Raw genomic sequence first — 24,966 nt, forward strand, 5'->3', positions numbered from 1 at the left:
ACTCTACAACTCTAGTGTTAGGGCTACTGCCTTCAAAACTCTCTTTTCTCCAAATTTAAACACCTGGAGGGGTGCTTGCCCCCTTAATGATGCAAACAGCAGTAACTTGCATTACTCATAAAGTCTTTCCAAAGCAAAGGCATCCTTCATAGTCATAGAGAGCACAGTATTTCACATCCTTGACGCAAGCCCATATGGAAAAGGCAAAATTTAATAAAATTCAAGACTGCCAATGTTATTTGCTACATTTACCCTATGTATATCTCTCTTCTGAAGTCTTCCACCAGCTCAGATTGCAAATTGGAGTTGCACTTGCAATATCTCAAGAAGTCACACACAACGTAAGGAAATTCTCAGAAGGAATTACCACTTTAAGTCTGTCCGTTGGGCAGAAGACAAGAGCTTTGATAATGTACTTCACATTTAACAATATTTTATCTTTCAATATAATCCAACTTGTTTGGACAGTTTTCATTTTTATCCATGCATATTAATGTCTCAAATGTATAAATAATATCTCAAAAATTAACTTCTCTAGTTAATATTTTTTCTATACCAAACAGTCAAAGGAAAACCATGTGTATATACATAGGTACAGAGGAGTATGATTTACATATGAATACAGGAAAATCAAAATTCATTCTATTGTCTCCAGGATGAATATGAAAACTATTGTATTAGCAGGATACAAGCAATTGTTCACAATTGGTGATCTCCAGACTGAGGCAAATAATATGTTTCTTCATGATCCCACTTAATTGCATCAGTGCACAATGATGACACTCTGTACAAACCTGGATACAGAAAAAGATACCAACTAGAGAATTTGTGGGCCTCAAGTGAGGGGAAAATTAATGGTCAAAATAGAGGAATTAAGAATTATATATATATATATATGTATTTTTTAGTTTTATGTTCTCTGCAAAGTAAACAGACAGAATGAAGGTAGCAGTCAATGTGAACAGAGTAAGAACAAGTCCAAAGAGTACTATGGGGGAGAGGAAGCAAAAAGAAACACACCTTTGAACAAGAGAGGAAACACTGCCTGCTTATCCCTTTCCATCACAATAACAAACAAACAAACAAACAAGCAAACAAAAGGAATAGGAGCCAAGAATTGACAGAAAGCAGGCCCCAAGCAATTATGGCTACTACAGGATATAGAAATCTCTCTTGCACTGGAGGTAATAGTTTGACTTCTCCCAGGAACTGCCCCATTGTCCTGGGAGAAAGCTTTCTACGTCTCCTGTTTTTCTTATGGTTTCTGAAGAACAGGTTTTAGATAAGCTTTTGCAGAAAATACAGTTGGAAAAAAAAAACTCTTTAAAAAAGACAAACAAAACAAGACAGGAGTACCAGTGCAGATCATGTAAAAACAATCAAACTCATTAGTCATAATTTAATTGCTAGAACTCCATATTGCATTTATACAGTTTATCACAAAGGCTCCCACAAACAAATCTGCATACAAAAGTACAAACATCTGTTTATGTTTTATAGGAAGTTCCTTTCCCAGTGTAAAGGCTGAGTTTCTGCAAAGCTTGTTTCCCACGTTAAATAGAAATGGTTTCAGTACATAATTCCAAATAAAACAAAGTTCAACAAAACACAAAGTTCCCAGTTGGTCTGCCAGGGATTAAAGAAAAGTAGTTAAATGACTGAGAGGAGAAGTGGATGACTTTTCCTTCTGCCCCAGGGGGAGGATGAAGTGGAAAAGAGCGGGTGCAATGGAGAGGGCTGCTTTCAGGGGTACAGGATCAAGAGCCCTCAAGCACCATCTTCACATTCCTCCTCCTCTGAGCAACCTGGAGCTGAGGCTCACGGCCGGCGCCTTCCGGGCCCTTGTGCTTAGGCAGCCTGAGCCCCCCTTCTGCCCCTCTGGCTGCTCACCAGCAGAGATGGCCATGAGGATACGCCGAGCCAGAGTTTACATTTCACTCCATGTCTCTCACTTGGCTAAACATGAAAGAACGGCTTTGGAAGAAAAACTTTGCAGCCTACCCTTAAGTTTACAGCTGCCACTTACCCTGCCAGCTCTTTGAGTAAGCAACAACAACAATAACAACAAAACCAAGATAAAAACCATTTCAGGAAATTAAAATACAAAATCTAGAAAGACTCCAAATAACAGGTTCTTAGAATTTTTTCCTCAGTCCTTATGCAAAAATATCTGAATTTCTAATGCTAGTGCTGATAGACAAACTGTTTAAATTAATTTTTAGCTAAGGCATGGAGATACATGTATTTCACATGCCAGATCCCTTTAAAGAAAATAATACATGATGACATCAAAACAAATGGCTTAAAAAGAATATGAAACAATGCATATGCATTCCTATATATGAGGCTCAGGTTCCTCAATTTTCTTCTCCTAACCCAGATATCTTAGAAACCTTTAGAATGCACAGTTTTGCTCTTTGGATTTAAACTTTTGTTTTCAGTCACCTTATTTCAAACTTTACTTTTATTTTTTTAATGGGCAATATGCAACTGTATGTATTTTTCATAAGCTTAAGCCAAGAGAAACTTAAGCCTGTGGAGAAACACGAGATCTGATTTCCTTCAAAAAGGAGTTTCAGTGGCAGAAGCCCAAATGTAAATATGCTTACACTGGCACAAAACAGTGCTCATTCTGTACTTACTGCACTTGAAGAACCAACATAAGCTAAAGTAGCAAAAAATAGTAAACCCTCTCCCAAGGAAATGAATGGAACAGATACTGGATCATCTGCATCTCTGTTTCTTTCGAAGCCTCCCAGACACAGCTCTGCCGGTTGTCATTTTTCCAAGCAAGGCATTCCCTGTTCTCTGGCTGCAAGATTGGGAAATGGCCCGGGCTTCCCCATGAGCTAGTTGAATTTACCAGAATAATTACACTGGTTTCACCTGTCTGAGCCTCTTAGACACTGAGTGTTTTCAACAGGCCAGGAAGTAGTACCTTTTATAGAAGTACTGCTTATGTTGGTAGTGAGACAGACAAAAACACTTTTCTGAAACTGGCTACAAGGACAAACAAAGCTCTATCAGCTTCCAGAAAAATCCAGCCTGCTCAGATACCTCAGCAGCAGTTTTTAGGCCTACCTTCCTTTACAGAAATCTAAAAACTGGAAGTTCATCCATGCCGCAAGAGGATCTTTAACATCCATTAACTACAACTTTCTTCCAGGGAAAGCCAGAAAATTGATTTTCCTTCACCTACATCTTCTTTTTTTTACATGCAGTTCCTAAATCAAACCAAGAGTCACATTAATGAACATGACAACATGAGAAACTATCACAAAAACATCTCAAATTGCACAGCAATTGGAAGTACAGTAAGTCTAGTGATACAGAAGTACTTTTTTCAGTCAACTCTTTTTTTTTCTCCCAAAGAATCAGTATTGTAGGACATACCTGATTGCCAATGAAAGGTGCTTTTACATAAGGATAACATAATGCAAATGTTTGCAGTCAAAACTTGCTTGCAAGGCAGATTGGGGTCAAGTGAGTTCTTAATGTGTACATTCTCCATTAGGTACAGGTAAACCTGAGATTTCGGTCTCCTAGTCATTCAAACCTTTTGAAGGACAATATTGCTTCTTTTAATCTTCTGGTCTATTCTATTTCATATTATTGCTTTCTTGATTCAAATCTTTCAAATGCATCCTTCCTATTACTTTAAGTGTATTTTTGCTTTCTTGCCTTCTTTGGCTTTACTAAGCTGTCCAGACAGTCCTGCATGCAAGAACATCCCCTTTCACATCTGTATTTTTTATGTCTCTTTCATCTCACTGGCTCCAATAAGTAGTTCCAAGTCTTAATTTATAGCCACCTGATCTGTGTAATTCAATTTTCTTTGTTTCAGCCTCCTTTGTTCCTTCTCTGCTTGCATTTAACTTTTCATGTACTTTGAGACATAGAGCATATGAAAATACTTTACCAAAGACCTTTTAAATTGCTTATTTTAAAAGATGTGTTTCTTAAGTAGTATTTCTTTCTAAAGGAGGGAAACACATTCCCTGTATTAAGATACAGGTATATTGCCTGACAAAATGAAATACTCGGTTTTATAGGACAGACCAACCTAGAGGAGATAACATTTGAAGCTAAACCTTCCTGTTTCTTTTTGAGGTCCAGAACAAAAGTGTTTCCATAAACCAAGAAGTATGTTAAAAGCTGATTCCCTGCATTTACTTTTCTCATCTAAGGAACAATTCAAACGAGGTCAGATTTGTGCAAAGGAAGTCTGACTTGAGTGTTATTCATCTATACGCAACACTAACTTGCTAGCATAATCATCTTTATGTACTTCTGCCATCTTTATGTTCTTCTGCCATAAGAACTATCTCAGAAGCCTGCAGAGGTCATCAATACAAAGGAAGTTTTTTCCTAGATAAAGTGTCTCTGAGGTTCCTGCTACCTGGATGACAAAAAAGTAAGATATTTTTATTTTAGGAGGCTGTATCAAGTTGCCAGTATGCTGTAATAACTATAAAACCAAACATCTTTGGTAACATCTCATATAAATTACTATTGCTCTACTGATTACAGTAAACCAGTTTTTGGGGGTTTTTATATAATAGTTCAGTAGATTGAAGAAGTGAGCAATGTTAATGTTGGCAAGTATATTCACGTCTACTGGTTTCCTATGATACACAGTTGTACTAAACCTCATTTTTATTCACACATATAAAGCAAATAACCACACATTTGACTTAAAACAGTGCAAATCTGTAGTTGTTTTGAAGCATTATATTCAGCTTTAGTTACTTGCTATACAGCTTTTTATTTTAATAGAAGTAGAAGTTTAGCATCAAGAGGACACTAGCGAGTCAGGTTACCCTCATCAAAGAGATCAGGTATGAAAGCTAATTGTATAACTTAACCCATATAACAATCATAATTTTAAAGAAAGATTACTTTAGGAAAAGTACCAAGGTGCACAATAAAAAATATAATCAAGCCAACATATTTATTATGCTTGTGGAAAAGCTGAATAACTGCAATCAGTAAAAAATTTTAGTATCTTGATAAATGAAGAAATAGGATTACATTTTTACCGTTGCTTAATTCAACTAAATTTAAAAATTCTTTAGTAGAGTTTACTAATTTTCAAGGTATCAGCCATCTAATGCAGGTTGACACGCCAATTGCTCCTAGAGCTCTTTGTCTGACTCTTTTGAGGACTTTACGAGCTAACTTTACACTTGGTAACTTGCAGAAGAATTTCACAGCACAGACTCAGAGAAACCTATATTTTATAGCAGATGGGTAGCTTCTTTATTCATGTAAGCAATGAATATGTGTTCTTATGTGTTCTTTTGAGGTAAATTCTCAATCACCTACTAAAATAGCTATTTTATTAAAGCCCTTTCTGCCTCCTCTGTCTTAATAGCTTCCAGAAGAAAACATTTTGGCGTTTTTTTCTTGTCTGATGTTCAGAAATAAATACAAGATTGTTTAATGTAAGTATGAGCAACTCTTTCCCACAAAGTTGTTTTGAAATTAAAAGATGGAATACAGGAGAATGAAAGGAATTTAAAAATGTTGCCTTAAGGCCTAAGTAATCATACTAATAATATGGAAGGCTAGGAAGCGACATTTACAAAGCTTTCCATAGGCACTTCTCCCAGTTCCTTTCTGTGTCACACCTCTGTAAACATTTTTTTTCAAATTAAAAATGTGTCTTCAGACTGCTGTCTTCTTTTCTTTGCCTAGTCAAAATTAAAATTCTCAGCTACTTCCTTTCCCAATGTTTGTTAAGTGAAGAAAGCTCTGAACACTTTCCACTGAACAAAACTCCAAAATTAATAAAATAAGTAAGGAAAAAATAGGAGAAAGTGGAGACAATAATTATATCCTGCACACAGCATGTCCCCAAATACTTTAAATGCACACACTTGACAAGTTCAAGATTGCTTCTTCCATAAGCAAACAAAATGAATTATGAGAAAACTGCTCTGCACAGGAAAAACTGAGGAGGAAGTAACCTTCCAGACACAGAAGAGAACACAGGTTTGTATTGCTGTTGATTCGCATATCAAACAATTCCATTCTGAATCTTTGAAAACCTTTTTATTGTTTACTACGAAACAATTTTGCTTTGAAAAACCCCAGATCCTTGTAAGAATCTAAAACCTTAAATTGTGTGCTACATAGAGCTAGGATGTTTATATAAAATAGCTGTTTCCAAAAGCAATGATTTGTTTGAAAGATCTACTCTTACAAGCTGTTGCACCAACACCACTGCTCAAACTGAAAGTGCCATATTCGTTTTCCCTTGTTAATAATGGTATGTTAATAACGCACGGTTATTTGATGTCTCCATCAAACTTAATTTTTCTTGTCCCAGTGCCACCATACAGCAGTGTGGATCTCCTAATCTCTCTTAGCACATCAAGTTAACGTGCAGCACAGGTTCACTCTGCACTTAAATTCTCAGTGCAAATTCCAATGCATGTTCTTTTCAGGTAATATCACCCATAGCCTCTAAGACAAGAACACTGCATACTGCAAGAAGGAAAGAGAAAAACATCCACCCCTCTTGGCAAGGATACATCGACAACTCGGAGACTGGATAGTGGGACTTCCTAGTCCTACGCTGAAATGCCACTAACTTCTGTACATCCCTGAAGAAGTCTCAGAGCGGGATGTTAGAATATATCTAATATTCCTCAATCATATCCAATTTCCCATTGTTAAAACCCCCATGAACTTCCAAAGTTCCCACAAAGGTGGGAACACTGAGCACTTTGGAAAGTTTTGTTGTTCCAAATACTGCAGAAAATTACCTCCCAGTTATAATTTTCATGTTTTTGAAGAACAGTTTGAAAAAAGAAAAATGGATGCAGTTGATTACTAATCCACTAATGTACTTTTATTTTTTTCTAATTGGCTTGGAAAAAGTGACTTTATAATTGTAAAACAAACTCTTTTTTTGGCAGGGGGAGAAAAGAAGAACGTGAACTAGAAAAATATGGACAGAAAAGAAGCAAACAAATTTAAAAATATCAGGATAAAGTATATGTGGGTCAGGAGCCTAACAAAGACCTAGCGAAAGACTTTGAAATAGTATGTCTTGAGTACTTAACTAAGATACATATATTCATGGAGCTCAGAGTACAGAACTATTTGACTGTTCAAAATACCTAATTGCAAGATAGTACTTTTGTGTTTATCAAGAAGCCTCATTTTGCAAAGTTATCTAGTAAATGCCTTTCAGAACTACTCACTCCCATCCAAAATCTGTTACAGGAAGTGTGACAACTTTCTGGTGCCAAGAGTTTCTTAAATATCACTTGCTTTTTTGTTTGTTTATTATGTGAACATAAAATCACAAAACAAGAGAAAAGAAAACCCTTCTGACCACTACCAAAATACAGATCACATCTCAGTGTTAAACTCTTTCCCTAAATTCCTTCTTACATAGCTAATACATAGCCCTCCCTTTCACTCTTCATTTCAGTTTCCACATAAACTGGAAATTACACATCTTTAACATTCTTTTGCTGCTGACTAAATTCATACTTATCCTTCTAATACAGTGATTTTGAATTTACTTTCACTGTCAAAAGCCATAAATGCAATTGCTTACAGATCCAAATAATTAATTCCCAAGCAAGATACATGCCATTCTGAGCTCCAAGTCCACAAAAAAGAGAAATTATCACATAAACTCAGAATGTTTTTCTTTCCTATTGGCTTAATGGGAGGCAGCTAGAGAAGCCACAGACCCTCATACACCCTTCTACAAATAAAGTATCTATAACTGCAACTGTTATAATTCTAAATCTGCCCTACCAGAAAGGGGGGGGGGGGAGGCCGAAATTCATCCAAACATCGAGAAAACAACATCTTGCTGCAATCTACAGTCAGTGGGTCAGACATACCATACATGACAGCTGGTGAGATTTCTGCATCATATGTAGTAGTTCAAGGGATACCGTCAACAGCAATCCCAGAGAAAGAATCCATCTTGCAACACTTAAAAACATCTCCATCTGGTTTAATAAATTATTTTTTTTTTAATACATTAACACAAAACCTCATTAGAAAGGAATAAAAGGGAATCTACATAAACCCATAGGGCATTGCTAACACCTAGAAAAGATTCCATGATTAATGCTGTCCTACCAGGCTGTGCTACGCTGGCATAGTGGTAACAAATTGAAATATGTCATCTGCCAGTCTTTTCATGGCTAATCAGAATACATTATCTTCTTTCATTTTTTTGCATTAAACAGAAGTCATAAATATTGGAGAAACAGATGCATTTTACCAACCGCATATCAAATTCTCTCACAAACTGAACTTTACAGCAGCACTTTACAAATCACTTTACAAAACACATTCTGCTTGCTTATTTTACAAGGAAAAAAAACCTTAATCTACTTAGTGTAGAAGATTGGAACATTTGGTTTTTCAACAAATCACTGGGATACAGGAAGCCCTTGTCTGTACTTCAGGGAGCTGATATTTTAACAGAAGTTTCAGAAGTTCCAGAGGGTTTACCAACAATATAAAAATTTAAGAGTAATGCTCTGTATTATTCTAAAGGTTTCTACACTTTGAAAATGAACATAAAGAAGCTTCCCTCAATGTGATGTGCAAATGAATACATTTACTTCTTACACCAAGAAAAGGGGAGGGAATCCCAAATGAGAAGACAGACTGAAAAAAAAAACTGACAAGAAAAAATGAGAAATGAGATTGCTAAAAGCAAAATCTTACTGAACTTTGAAGGTGAGGAGTTAGAACATTATACAGGGAGAGCAAAGCGAGCAAATAACTCTGAATAAGGGAGTGACTTGGTGAGATTATTCTTGGTGAGATCAGCATGAAGAAATGTTCCTTTAATCTCACAAATACTTTGCTGCCACAACTTGGGCAATGGGAAAACAGAGCTGCAAATTAAGAGGTTGCTGCATATTTTGATGGAAAGCTATCAAGGTTGACAGGCCTGACTTTTTATCTGAGGATGCTTTGCTTTCCACTATGATCAAGTGTGAATTTGCTCCCCACCAAAACAGTACATTCTCTAAAATTACAAAGGCACTGTTAATGGTATTTAAAATGAGAGTAACCACAGGCATCTCTTCTGTCTGAATTTGATTTTGCAGTCCTGAGATAGCATCTGACATTCCATTACCTTCTGAGAGAGTGTTTTTAGGTTTATTTATCATCACTTCCAGTATTTTGTAAATGCTCAGGTGCTTGCACAACCTTCTGAACGAACCCAACATCACCATCACACATCCTTCTCAGGTATTCCCTGCGAAGTTTTGTTGCCAGAAACTGGAGGGACTTTTCTTAAGCTTGACTTAGGCCTGGTATCATGTCCTCTTTCTCTTAAAACCCTTACACTCTCTTGAAATTCATTTGGAATCAATTTGATTCCTTTAATATCCTGACTTCAAAGAGCTTCTTGGCTATTGCAGAAAAGAAAAGGCGCTAACCTTAGATGCCATTGTAGCATACACAAATATATATTCATTGCATATACAGAGTAAATAACAAACTCTATCTGCTATTTATTCTTACTCATCTTTTAAATTTTTCATGCATCAAAGCAAAATATTTTTATGGTACTCTACTTGAAGCAGCTGATCAGCAACTAATCCTAGCTGAAATTACACATCTTTTTTTAAGATTAAGTTCCTATATGCTCTTTATTATAATAAAAGCACCAGAAGAATGCTGCATTAACATTTATCTTTTATGCAGTGACAAGCTGGAGTTTGCACTTCCTGGTTATTTCATCCAGTTTGTAGAAGTAGACAAATAGCACATGAGCCTTCTGCTCAATTTAGCACTACTTGAACAGGCTTGAACACATAGTGCCTGCAAGAAAGGATTATGCTTTGAATTTCATACTGTTCAAATGAATCTGTTTTAGCATAGAAGTATTACTACAAAAACCCAAACCAATCTGCATGTCTTGAGTTATGAGGTCTGAATTGGTACATAACTGCATCACCACACTATCATCTGCTGTCACTGTACCTGTACAAGCCCGCCCTGAGTTCTGGCTTTTTTATCCTATACCTGCATTCACAGTGTTTCTCAATTCCTTCAGCATCCTTCATCCTTACTTCCACCATCCCCATGCCTCCTTTCTGCAGGGTAGGTCAGTGAGGAGCTCAGCACTTGGCACAAGCCGTTCTGGAAGCTTAGCACACCACCCCCACTCTCCCTGTCCCTGGAGATAAATTGGCTCTCCCCTGTAGTAGTGCAGAAAGCCATATTCCATGTGTTTATCTTAATTAACCCCTTATTCCATTAAAAGTTGTCACTGGTTTTACATGGCAGCTAGTAATGAAACAAGATGATGAACTCCAGCACACCCTGGCCAGGTTTCCTCCCAAGTTGCTCAAGCCTAGACTGTACAAGAGTGCCTAATTCTTACAAAAACTATCAGCTCAAAGGAAGCAAAATCTCTCAGTATTCTAACTCCACCGTCAGAGGCAGGGAGAGTTGCATAAGCAATACACAAAGTATAACTAGATAACTCAGGGGAGACAGATAAGGATTTTCCATTTTGCTTTTCAATGCAATTGTTTCTCCAAAATGGTTGTTGTGGTTTTTAAGCATGATAGGTGAGGAAGGGTTAGAAATGTTAGGCAGTAGGAGGCTTACATTGCAAGGATAACCTGTTCACCTCTCAGTCTTTTACTGTAGAAAAAGTATCAGAACTTGGGCCCAAAGAGATTGTAGCTAGTCTGACTTTGCTTACACCAGTCCTGCTCCTCTACTCCACTTGCACTGTTACTATTTTATTAATAGCTGGTTACAATAAGCAGAACAGATTGCACTGTGACATAGAAACTACAAACAGTTAAATGAATGATCTTTCAGCAACTGTCTGCATTGACTGAGGAAGAGGAAGCGTGACACTAACAGGTTGATCATTACTATGCTGTCATAACACAGATTATATCTCTATGTTTACATATGATTTCATCAGGAAATCTTCCACAATGTTTTTTGGTTTTTTTTTTTAATGTTTGGTAGACACTGCTTATAAATTGCAACCTTTGAGTCTTACATGCACAAAGCAGCCTCATGAAAGTCCTCTATTTCAAAATGCACATCCTTTCTACTTCAAGCAACTATTTATTAGCAACCCTACTCTATTGTAATTTGCATTTTACTAAAAGCCCTTCACCTCTGTGAATGTTATGAAAATTTTGTAGTCACTTTGTAAACAAAGATCTTAGACCACAATTCCTGAGTTTCTGTATCTATAAAAAAACAATTTACACAAGTGTTGGGTTTTTTTACTCTCAAGTATTTGAAAAAGTTAAGGAAATTAATTTTTTTTTCTCATTTTCCTATGATACAAACACAAAAGAAACAATCCATTTTTTCATCCAGTTGAAGAAAAATGACCATTTTACTTCCACACCAAAGAGATTTTATATTTTATACTATGAACTTCTTCACAGCAGCTTATAGTTTTCATTTATGTGTTCATGCCATAAATAAAAATGTATGTTTCTATATAATGATTTAAATCAAATATCTATATGAATAAAAATATTTAGTAAGTACCATGTTCTAGTACACTTTTCTTACTTTTTTTTTTTGGAGCAGCCTTACCATAACATATATAAACTACACTGCTTTTTTGATGAAATTAAAATGGAAGGTGTCCTCCAACAGTGCTCTGCTCATCCAAACATACCCTGGAATCAGAGTAGAAATCACTCAAAGTATTACCTCTGAAGAAATATAGGCTGTGGCCACCAAGTCCTCAGCATCCACTGTTTTTCTTCTACGGATCCATTCCCACTACTGATTACAAGTAATATAAATCCAGCCAAAGTTTTCCCAGCCCAAAGAAGTTTTCAGTCTTTTGGTTGTAAAATGCGACACATGCCATGATCTGAATGTTTTTTTTAAATAATTAAAGCAGTTCTTACTCTAGCCAGGTTAGTCTCATTAAAAGTTTATTCCATGGAAGTTAATTCCATGATATTCTTCCACTGTACAAGGGCTTCCTGTCTTTCAGACTCCATAGTAAGAAAATAAAAACCATCTACTTACATTAACAGGGATTGCACAGAATAATCATGTTCCATAAATAAATATTAAAAAACAGCTTACAAGAAGTACAACCTTCTCATTTAAATAAAAAGTATTTTAATTAAGCAAGTGTAACCATAATGCATTATTATGGGAAAGCATTGCTCTGGAGCCAAGAGTTAAGAATCAGATAGGGTAATGAAAGGCTGACGGCTTTTAATTCTCTCTCTTAACTATTCATGCTGCTCAACTGGTTGAGATATATTTGGAAAGCACAATTCAGTCATCCTGCTTCAGAGTTCTCTGACTCAGACTCCACTAAGGCTTGATGGAAGACAACTCCTGGAGCAGGACTCTCAAACAAAATGAAACTCCACCTCTTTTTGTCACCATGGTAGGACAGCTTGCACCTTGAGGCCCACTGCTAATGGAGTTGGTTTTGTTCAGCTCCTGTATGAGACTGTAGCTTATTTATACAAAATCAAATGGATCAACCACTCTTAAAAGAAACACAAATATGTAGGAACAGTGCTACAAATCACAGCAACATGAACACAGCCCTCAGCTTTGTACTCACTCAGCACATTTATGTGAATTACACAGAAACAGGGACCTGAATAAGACCCTGAATATTTATTCCTGTAGGTACAAAACCTGCATATGGTGAAACAACACTCATATTAGGTCATTGTACATGCTGTCATCACACACTTTCAATGATCCTGCAAGGTAAATACTCTTCAGCCACTGACTTTAGCTCAAAGTGAAACTAATTATCTTGTGAACAAAAACCCCCCTCCACATTTCTCCTAACTAACCTTCCTGTCAAGTTTTCTTGACATTCCAGTTTTTCTCTATTCATTCAACTCTGTTCTCTCTTTTTCAGATGACTGAGGTTTAGGATTTGATGTGATCCTAGACACAGTTTTGGAAAGTATCGTATAGAAATACCAATCAACATATATCATGACATTCTGTCCAAAATCTGCAGCCTTCAACAGAGCTGACATGTATGCCTGTTCCTGCACTGCCTCAAAGCCAGTATTTTAAGGTTGTTTCTGAAGAGCCCATTAAAGCTGTGAGCAGAACACTTTTTTCAGAAAGGCACCAAGACTTTAACTGAAAACACTCATAGACAATTTATCCATTAGGATATTTTCACTGTCATCCCTTGCTACAAAGATTTAGATGCTTCTTAATGCACTTGCACAGTCATGGTAACTTTAGTCTGTTATTTACTATCACTCTTCTGATTACAAAAATCTGTCATTTATATTAATTTTGCTATTCCTACATTTGGCCACTCGCTATATGAAAACTGCACTGCTAATTATTTTTAAGCTTTGGGAAAGTAGCCCTTTTTGAACCACCAAACTTATATATCAGGAGTTATTTATATTGAACAAATTGTTCCTTTTTTATAAGCAACTTTGTTTTGAACTTCATTATGACTGTCCAAAATTACAGGATTCCTTGACTAATAAATTATACTTCAAACATAATTTATAAGGTTCAATACATTCTAGAAAATTAAAATAAAACATCTATATTTTAGAAATTCAAATTATGTTAATCCAACCTGCATGAGATCTTCAGAGTAAGACTAATATACTGAAGAGTTTCAGTCTCAGGCACTTCTTCCTTGATATCACATTAAAAGCTTAAGCAATAAATACTTTTTTTTTCCATTTTTAAGCTTTTTAAACAATTTATTTTAAGAGTTGACAACTAATTACATATAATCTTTCTCTTGGCCCTCTTCTCCTTCTAATACTATTTAAGCTCTTCTCACCTTTCCCAATAGATTAAGTTTACCCAAGTACAAAGTCACACTGATCCTATTTCATAATCTCTATCAGTCAGGAATCCTGGACGACAGCATCCAGACTGTAAGAATACATACATAGAGTCTGTGAAGTGCTAGTCCTAAATGCATTCAAAATCCTTCCAATGCAACAAGGTATTGTTTACATCTATCTGCAGATACTTTCAGTAAAAAACAGAATTTCCAATATTCCCTATTCCAGAAGCAAACTCCAAGAAGGTATTTGGAAATCTGGGATTTCCCAAATCAGAATGGTAACACTAATTATATCATTAATGCCTCTGCATCACACAAAGTAAGATCTCCTGAATATTAAAGAGGAATCAAGTCACACGAACACAAGTTCTGCAGCTGTGCAGTATTATCACAGAAATGACATGAATTACACTTGCACCAATTTTCATGTGCTTTCATAATACAGTCACATAATTCCAGTTTCTGTGACAAATCCTCTGACTTTAGTATTTATTTCAAAACTCTAGACTTTACAGTCACTTAAACATACACCCTGATGTATTCACAAATAAATTGAAATCCCTTTTAGCCCTAGAACAAATAAGGTTTCAAAATGTGGAAATAAATGAAAGTTATCACCAATCTCGACATTTCCTTTTCTTTAAACCTGAGTTTGTAAGGCCTCCCTCTACCATCCTGAATGTTTTGAGTTGCTGGAAACAATGACTGAGTAGTCTTTAACATTATTTATGAGACCTGAAGTGGAAGAAGAAACCAGGAAAACAACTTTTCAAAGCTTTGTCTTTTCTACAGGCAACTCAAATCTCCCCTATTAGTAGGCTTGTCTGAAATCTTCTCTGGATCACTTAACAGTCTGTATATAACTTAGGAAGGAAAGGCCAAAGGAATGACCTTCTGTGATGATTGTAACAGGAGTCCTTATTTACTAAAACTGTAAGACTTCTCACTTTTTTCAGTTCCCTGGATTCAACCTGTACACTTTGCAGACTGAGGAAGAAATCTAAAGACAAAAAAAGAAACCACAGATTCTCGATTTAAACACAGCTTAAGATGCAAAAGCAAGGCTACTACAGTTGTTTTTCCAAAATATCAGTTAAAATACAAAAAACACAGGAATTTTCTTTATTATTATGTTGATTATCTATAATAAATTCCTGGCAAGGTTAAAAAGATTAAGAATACATAAGGTCTAGCTAGAAAAAATACCCAAAATAGTGCCTTAAGCATGTCTTCATGTTTTATTTACATTTTTAGGGAACACCAAGAAAAGTCTCCTGTGGCACATATCAGGTTACTTTCCTTGTAACATGTATCCATTTTGGTTAGACATGCACATGATCATCCCCCAGCACAAACAAAATTCTACCTTTCAGAAAAAATTGGTGTGACACCATGGTGCTCTAAGTATTCTGCTGTGTACATGCACACACTTCATTTATTATCCACACATCAGGCAAAATACATTGCAAATTTATTACATTGCCTAAAGGAAATAAAACACATTATCTCATTATTCAAGTGTTCAAATTTAATTTCCTTTCAGTTTTTAAATCTATATTAGCAGCTTATGTTTACTTTGAACTTCCAGATAAATAGTAAATAATTAGCTCTTCATAAAAATAATTAGCTCCTCATACTCTCTTCAAGAGAGTATCTCTTGTGCTCCTTGCCTCACACAGTTTTTGTAGTTTTCAAACTTTCAGCTGGGAGGGCTTAGTACATCTTCCTATTTGTTTTTGCAGAGCTATACTGCTCAATAGTTTGGTAACATAAGCTTTGACTGCTGGATGTTCCAATTAAATCATTTAGATGTTATGAAATGTCAGACATTGCCTCTCCTCTCCTTTAAAAAAAAACCACAAAAAAACAAAAAAACAAAACCAACAAACCAACCAACCAACCAAAAAAGACCTTTCTGGAATGTACTTACGTTGTTTGAAGCAAATAAACAAAGCCCTGTATTGAATTGCCCTTGCAAATGCACTGCTAACTAGTTAAAATAAAAGCTTCTCCAGATTTGTAAAATGTAGTACAGCTTGGTTTCCTAAATTTCCTTTACCTAGATCTCTAACACTATCCCTAAAACTACCCCCACACAAATGTTTTCTGTTAAATTCAACATGACTCTTTGAACACTGTACAGAGGAGTTCAGCATAAAAACATATCAGAAAGAATGGCATTTCAGAAATCAGCATTGTCATCAATACAGATCAGGATGTATTTTAAAAGCATGTAATTTATTTTCTTTTAAAATATTAAAGACAACAATAAAAAAACCACACAAACTTTGGAATCTTGTTCTCAATAGCAATTGTTATTGTTAACATCTGCTCTAAACATGAGCAAGAATATAAACCTTAATAATGTGGATGAAAATTCCAAGATCCAATATGACTTTACAGAAGAAAAAAAACAGATTTGTATGAAATGTTCCATGGCTCTTATGGAGCCAAAGGCAATTTTTAGCTTGGTTACATTTGAAAAGGAATCCCTGCAGTCTTGGCCAGCTCCACTCCTCTCTCTATCAAGCTGCATTAAAACAAGCAAGCACAAAAAAAGGCAGAGTGCCACGTTAGTGCCATCCTCTGCCTGGTTCCCTGTGACTGCTGGCTGCTCACTGAGCACATGGATAATCTGACACCAGCTCCAAGCATCCCTGTTCCACATGGCTGCTAGGGGACATAAGAGTGATAAAAGGACACTGGCAAACCTCAAACACTATGGGACCAGTTAACACAGAGGAAATGAAGAGGCATCACAGGTCACTCCAGTATTGGTACAGGCCTAAATCTTAATCCAATGAAAGTAAGCAATCTCCTTAAAAGGAAGACTGAAAGCTGAAATGTCTTTCAAGAAAGTTACGTTACGTGCACAAATCGGAGAAATAAGGTACGTGGTCTTCTATGCTTCCCCAGCCAAAGGAACAAAGGAACAGGATCAGTCTTTTCCTTCGCTTGGGTTCAGTGGTTTGACTGTTGCAGTTTATCACTAGCTAATATTCAACGTGTTGAACAAAGACCAATCAGCCAGTAAACGTAAAATTGCTAGAAAGCAAACAAACAGGCAGGGTACCAAACTGATAATCACAGTATAACCACAGCTTCAGCAACACACAAACTGAGATAATGGGATTCACCTGGTCTTTCTAGGGAAGAAAATTCTCCAGATCAGCCCACACAGACCAATCACTTCATTTACTGACAAATGTCCATTATCTTCTATTTGCTTTGTTACATAAAATTATCTGCCTTGATAGGGAGTTACAAATCTAGACTTCCTAACAGAAAAGCTCCTAGCTGAGAGGACAGTAACAGGCAGACTCAACTGTGTAAGACATCCATCAAAATCCAGACTGCAGCTACCCTGCAGCTTCTTGAGCAGTGACTACTCCACTTCCCTACAAAGGAGAAAACCACACCTATCCTATCCCATCCCTACCCTATCCCATCCCCTATCCTCTATAAAGCAAGTCTCATTTTGTGAAACATGTTACAGGGGGAACACTGAGCATAAGGATTTCTGATAAAAAATCCGAAATTTTTTGCTCAGAGCACCAGGTAGCCTCAACACTTGCAGATCAGAAAAACTAGAAGCAACTCATTAGCTGGCTCTTAGTAAGGACCAGGACTACCCATGTACTCCCAAGTAAAAGCTCACCTTAACAGCTTCTGGTACAAATGACATCATATTGACTTTAGCTTGGTTTGTGTTCTCAAGCTGTAGCTAAAGACTTCAAATTTGGCAGTCATTCACCTGAAATAATTTACTGCTTCTTCTGAACTGTTACCTTCAATTACATCAGTGTGGCTTCACAGTCAGTGAAGCAGGCTGGCATCCTAAAAATACCAGACAGGCTGTAATGGCTTTTGAAACCTCATGCCTTATCACAGCAATGAAATTCAAGAACAAACACAGAAATACAGTGCTTAAAATCTTATCTACATGACATACTTAAAGTCTTCTACAAGAATGAACTGTTTCCTGCACTCAAAATGCCCTTCTAGAGAAAGATCTCACATCAAAAGCAGGAAGGCAAAGGATCCCGGTCTAATTTCTCTTCGATTAGGTGATAATCTACTGGTTGATCCACAAGACAAATTTCAGATTTTCCAGAAACGAAGCTGATGTTTTGGAACACAGAATGTACTAAAGTACTTGTTTTACAAAACCATAGAGAGATGATTGTCCTGTTACATCACTCCCAAAAGGTCTTTGTAATGATACTTCACTAACAAATGTTCAACTAAAAGGCCTCCTAGAAGTTAGCTTTTTTCCTCCTTAGATGCAATTTTGATACCCAAGTTAGCCCAGCAATTAACAACTTAAAGTTGAAATATTAAGCCTTTTTTACTGCATATTATTGAATTAACACATTAAATTATGCTAATATGTAGAATGCTAATATAGTTTCTCAGCTTTAGTCCTCTGGGGTTATATCAGTAAAATATACTGATTAAAAGTATATTTTTATATACTTTATATATAGTCAAAGTCAAAAGAAAAATTAGTCAGAACAATTTTAATATATTTCGACTGTATAAAATAAAACATAACATGGATCTACCTCTATACAGACACTTTGCCTTGGGGACTTTTGTTGGGTTTTTATATATCTATGCATACACAGAGGCTATAAGTATAAAAAAATTGGTTTGAAAATCTGAACATAGCAACAGAGAAATGAAATTTCACCTTTTAACATTAGAAGTTGAAGAAATCTGCACTTTTCCAAGAGTTTTAGATCTCCACAAATTATTTCAAGCAGCAAGATTATTCTTGTACAGTTGTTTGGTGCTTTAGTAGATAAAAAATTACATATATCTCTAACTCTCCTTAAGTATCTCTACTGTCACTTGTGACTGCAAGGACCTGCAAAATTTGCCATCCTCTTCGCATCTTTGTTACAACTGGTCACCCGTGGAATAGTTAAATACTTTACAGGTTAAGAGTTCTATGCTTCTCCTGTGTTCAATTCTATCTTCTGCTCTCCATAAACTTCAACCTGCTCTCTTCCAGTCTTTGAGGAAGATCAACTTTTCTTTATATTCCATTCTGATAAAGGGTTCAAAAAACACAGTATTATTTAAAAACACAAAAGCTAAACAAAGCCCTATTAAACTTCTAAAGCTGTTAGTTTAACCCTCTACCTTTTAAGGATGTGAATTAACTTCCTTTTTTTTTTTTAAAAACATTTACCAAACAAATAATGTGATGTTTTTGATTTGGGTGGAGTTATTTTTTTTCTGTGTTTTTTGTTTGTTTGTTTTTGTTGTTTTTTTTTTACTATATCTAGCAATTCCAGCAAAGTTTATTCCAGCAAAGACAACAGATCTGCATCATTAACACTCTAAATATTTGCTGTTCCCTACTGCCTTACATTTTTTACTACATAAGTAGTATTGCTTATTTAAATCCCTTGGAACCTTGATTGTTTCCAGGTACACAGGTAGATCAAGCTAAGTGGAGTGAGGAAAGGACTCTTTGAACAGCCTGAGACCAGAAGAGGCTTCCATAGCAGAACTCCATACCCAGACCAACTGAGCAAAAATCCATCTCCTCAGGGAGCTCAGTGATTGCTCTGACAAAGTAATAGATAAAAATTGGCCCAACTAGTCCCTCCCAAAATCATCAAAAGCTTAGTTTTGTTGCGTTTCATCCAAAGACGAACTGATGCCACAGAGAACTGCACTATGAAGAGAGAAAGATTTATGCCAAAAGGCATTTGAATTTAATTTATTAAAATATTTCTAAAAAAAAGAACTTAATCCAGAACTTGAAGAAACAAAGGATGAAAAGGGTAGTAGAAAAAATGACAGAGATGATATGAAAGGCAAGCCCCCTGCAAGTTAGGAGATCCCTCCACAGAGTTAATACATTGTTTTTATATTTAAGAGAAAGGGTATTGATAAGACACATTTCAACAAAAAATAAGATTTGAATCTAAAGACAACTTCTCTCACTAACTTCAGGAAGTGTTAGTATTTTGCCTTGGCTTCAGACTGAAAAATCATGCAAAGATTTAATCATTTTCATAAACTGGACTGATAAGACCCACAATTTCTGACAGCCAAGTAACTAGCTCAAGAAGTGTCATCCTACAGATCATCTCAGTATCTCCCCCCCAGTCCTTTTTTACCAAAAGGATAAAAAAAACCCCAGAAATCTGTAAGATACTTGACTTCATCTGTTCAGACAACAGGGGAAAACTAATAATCCAAAGAAAAGCCCTCTCTCTTAAGACAGAGGAAGAACATAACAAAGGGATTGTATTTTACCTACTGGCATTGTGCTGGGATTTGAAGAAGAAAAGTATTTTAGTTGAGCAACAAAGCAAACCCTCCAGACATACAGAAAAGCTGGTCTCATTACTTCATTACTGGAACCAACTTACATTAAGACACAAGGTGGTTCCACTGTCTCTCCCTTTCAAACATAATTTAGATTAAAAACCAGTAATATTACATACTTGAGACTTCCAAGTTAGTAAATTCTGAGGATGCTTGCAGAACTTCACATTATCCCCCATCATAACACAGTCTCTAATTATATGATCACTGTTTTAACTTTCTTGAGAGGAGACTGCATTACATTGCTTTCTTCTCATTAATCAGTGATCATAAATCTCCATGTCTTACTCATTTGACTAACCCAGAATACCCAATTTTCAATTTCCCTTACTACAGTTTTAATTAAGTAAAACAAAATTAAGTTATTCATAATTATTCAAAATTGCTTCAATGAGATGATGGACTGTTAGGGATGGATTTAACTTCCATTTTACAGAGAGAGACAAAAAGTTAACAACCTAAAGTCCTTATTCCCTCTAGCAGAGACTTGTTTTGCCCCTTTTTCTCTAGCTTTCATTTTGAAAATACAGAACACTCATTTTGTACTTCAGAGTTTCACACAATAGGTACCAGTAATGGCAAACATCAACATGGTAAAACACACAAACATGCACACTTCCATAAAGGAAACTCTTGTAGACTTATGAATGGATAATATGTTATGAGTTAATATTGAAACGTCTAAGAAATCTGGGGGGAGAAAGACAGCATGCAATCACTAATTCAGACAGAACACCAGAAGTACTCAGCTAGCCTAGAGAGCAAATGATGCTCTATCTGTATTTAAACAGAAGGAACATTTTTCCTTTCCACTCACAAACAAAAACAGATAAGGAGAGCAAATTTATTGTGAATGCTTAAGACAGTATATTGATGGGATCACTGAAAGTAGCATTGCCATATCAAGCTTTGCATTATGGTTGTCATACGTGACCTATTAAACTCAGTCTTCTTTGACAATGGAAAGAGATGAAAATATGACTTTTGCAAGAAAAAAAAGAAGAACCATTGCATTTCTGGTTCACAGCACTTTTCTGCCCCTCCCCACCTGAGTCAATCAGCTAAATTACCACTTGGAGAAGAAGAAAAGGTTTAGAAGCAATTGTAGGAATGAAACAACTCAAACACAAATTTTTAGAACACAGCATCATTTATATTCCATGGGCACATATCAAATGCCCCTTGCTTTAAGACCTACAACATCTGTTGTCTCTTTAGACTTTCATTTTTAGTAAGCTATAGATAATCTCATATAAATACATTTGTCCCTGGAGAAACCATCTGCAATATGCAAATTTTACTGAATGAAGAATATTTGGAGGATTATTTTCTAGCTGCCCCTTCCCAGACAATCTCACTTGTTCCTTCCTCAAGAGGTACTGAGCTCCACTTCCCCATGTGAGTAACTGAGACTTGACTCAAATACCATGACCGGGCATACATCTATCATCGTACTTTCAACAATAAAAACTCAGGCACAACCTAAACTTTAAAGCTGAGGCTCTAAGACAAAGCTTTCAACTGTGGAACCTTCCTAGCTGTCAAAAAGAATAATTGCTATAAAAAGTGAATGTGCACATCTCTCATGTCATCCTCCACATCCTACTTGAAAGTAAATATTACTAAAAAACTATGCTCCACAACTTTATTTTCCAGTGTTGAATAATCAACAAACTCCAGAAAACTACTGCAGTTAACATTAGAAAAATATCCTCCAAACTATTAAATGCACCATTTAAATTCATTGTGCTAAATACTTTTTCATTCTGACAGAGCATTTTGAAGCCTGACTCATAGTCTGGATTATAGTATGTGAGGCAGGCAACATGAAATGGAAAAGCTAATGTCCATTAGCCTAGCTATTTTCTATATACTGTTTTTATATTAGCATATCTAAGTGTCTATGAATTAGAAATCAGCAGTCTCCAGATGTGCAGCGGGACTCCAGTCACTCTAAAAAACCTCACAAATTATGTCAGGAAATCCAAGAAGAAGTAATCAGTACTTCAAAATTATTTAATGCACTGTTAATGACTATGTTACTATAGCTTGCAAAATGCTTTTTAAAATCACAAGTGATGATTTAAAAATGCTCACACAAACACACTATGGCAATGCACACAGACTCCTCTTAGGACCTGCTTATTATACTGGTAGTCAGCATCTGTACTACGGCTGATTTTGTGCATTTTATCACACCCATAACAACAAAAAAAAATTAATCTTTTAATTTAAAATTAAAATTATTCTTCTATTTCCCCCAACCAATCAGCAATGTAACATTACAGTTTAGTTAGCCAGTGTTACCAGAAGCCAGGCAGAATACCCTTTTCTGGGTGAACAAGTGCTAGTACCCATTCATATTTTGGCACAAGCTTGTTCATTGGCAGCTCGACATTAAAGCAGAATAGCAGCTTTCTGCAATAATCATCTACTGTGTTATTTTAATATGAAGCATGTTTTGGACACTGGAAAAAAAAAGGGAATATTAAAACATATTAAGATTTTTCCTGATGATGCCTCAATGTAGTTGAATGCATTAGATAAACAAATGTATGCAAAGTATTGAGTCTTAGAAGAAAGCACTTCGGAGAATGCCGAAGGTTAGATTTTGTTTTGTTTTCTCCAAATATTTGTTGCAGGGAATACAGGCCCTTGAGAAAAAATACGCTTTTCTGTTGGCCCTTATTTTTCCCAGCAGACAATAGCTGCTACTGTCCAGCATTTAAATGACCTTTGCCCTGCCCTCCTACTTTGTTTCCCTTAGGAATGTCATTCATCCTTTTGTAACACTTTGTAACTCATTACTGCATTACTTTTTCCTGCCACTTTTGTTCTGGTCTTTAAAAGAGAACATATACACTGCTTCTGTCTAAGGAGAAAAAAAAATTAAAACGAAATCAGTAATACCTGGGAGAATGTCCAGAGCCAAATATCCATGTCGTACTTCAATGTAATTTGAGTTTTTACCCATAAATTTACCAAAAGTAGTTAGTGAACTAGCTGTAGACACAATTGATTACCACATTAAATACAAAAATTAAGGATATTTCTATTTTTCCTCATTATCTATTCTCTCTCATTGCTCCCATGTCTTCATGACCATTTCATCATGCATTTGTAAGGGAAAAGAGGTTGCACCCCACTGATCTCAAACCAGTCTATATGTGATCTTTGTATACTCACACCTTTCCTTAGAAAACTTGCATTTGTTTAGGAGAGACATAATCCTTATCTACGCTAATAGTTTTCATAACATATTCTCACTGCTGCTATTGCTTCTTCTGATACACAGACAAGGAGGAACAAAGGCAGACCTTCTGCTTTTGTAACACACCTGTGCAGCTGAATATTAGAAGAGACTGAACTTCTTTTAATAACCACTCCTCACATATACAGAGGTACAGTACGTTTGAAAACTTGTTTGAAAAAGTACCTGAAAAGAATAATTTCAACTTAAGAGTCTAAAGCAACTATACAAGAACATCGTTTTCACAGTCAGCAGTACAGACTGATAACATTTTCCTTGACCACAGTTCTTTGCCTAGGAGTAGTAAAGACACTGGTAATAAAACACACAAGTATTCAAAGATTACAGGAAAGTGGCAGCTGAAAAAGTACAAAATTTTGAACTATTTTAGAACTCCTACATATTGAAATATACTTTGGCAATCAAACTTAACTTTCAGAAATACATAAAGAGGGAATACAAAGTTTAAAATAAGTGGCTTGAATAATCCTTCTTAAAAATAAGCATTACATGGAAACATTTACAAAAACTTACTGTTATAAAAATTATGCAGAACATTATAAACAACACATTGACAATTTAGTTAACCCAATGAGATAGGCACAATTTAAACCATTGCCAAAACAAAAAGGGTTTATACAGGATATGGTTGGGGTGACACTAAAATGATTCAAAATTACAACTGTCTACTGTGAACCAGCAACCCTGCAGGAAAAAGTATTTCTTCTCCTTTTCTTTTAATTCACCAGATTATTTCTCTCCATGCTGGTGCTACACACTAGTAAGAAAAAAGAAGTCTTTGTTTCCAGTTTTTCTTTTATTTATAGTTCTGTGCCTCCCAGAGCTCACAGCCTCACGCAATGAAAACTGCCACTGGAAACATTGCGACATCGTGTCAAATCACACAAACACTTCCACATCACGCCCAACTGTGGAAAACCAGAGCTCTCTGCTGTAAAAGGATAGCTGATACGTTGCACATGGTATTTCATTCTCTGTGTTTTTTCTTTTCTGATTTTTTCAATCCCACTTAATAACCCAGCTGCCAATCACGGTGCCAGTAACCAGTGAGAGGGCTTCACATAGCCATGACAGCCAGCTCCTGCCTAACATCAGGATTTAAAATGGACCCTCCTGCAATCCACCCCTCAATTCAGAACATCTCAAGCTTTGCAAACAAATAAGTGCAAAGATCAGCCCAAATCATTTATCGCCTTGCCAACTGGCTCCTCATTCCTCAGGCTGAAATCCTTGGCAGTTTAGCAGAGATGCTCTTGTCTGCCTTCCAGCTGCCTGCTGGGACGAGCAGTATTTACCATCTTACTCTTCAATCAGAGGGCAACAAATAACAGCATGAGTTAAAAGAGGACCAATTCCCATTCTGACAGGAGTATTTGAACTACTGTCTTCAGGGAAAAAATTCAAATAGCCTCCCACATACTCACCAAAACTCAATGTTAAGAGTAGCTTTAATCTTTTAGATTCAACAGTGAAAACCTCCAGCCACTTCAGAGGAGAAGCAGTCAACAGCCTAACAGTGTCTTCTCCAGGGCCCAGCTGCTGG

The 24,966-nt window shown here is 36.1% G+C and overlaps 1 protein-coding gene across 3 annotated transcripts in view; it reads right to left on the minus strand.

Annotated features, from left to right (window-relative positions):
- Positions 1–24,966, minus strand: part of SH3RF1 (SH3 domain containing ring finger 1) — an 89,431-nt gene that overhangs the window by 39,247 nt on the left and 25,218 nt on the right. The gene's annotated exons all lie outside the window — the stretch shown is intronic.

Source organism: Parus major, chromosome 4 (genome assembly GCF_001522545.3).
Source record: "Parus major isolate Abel chromosome 4, Parus_major1.1, whole genome shotgun sequence".
NCBI classification, from domain to species: Eukaryota; Metazoa; Chordata; class Aves; order Passeriformes; family Paridae; genus Parus; species Parus major.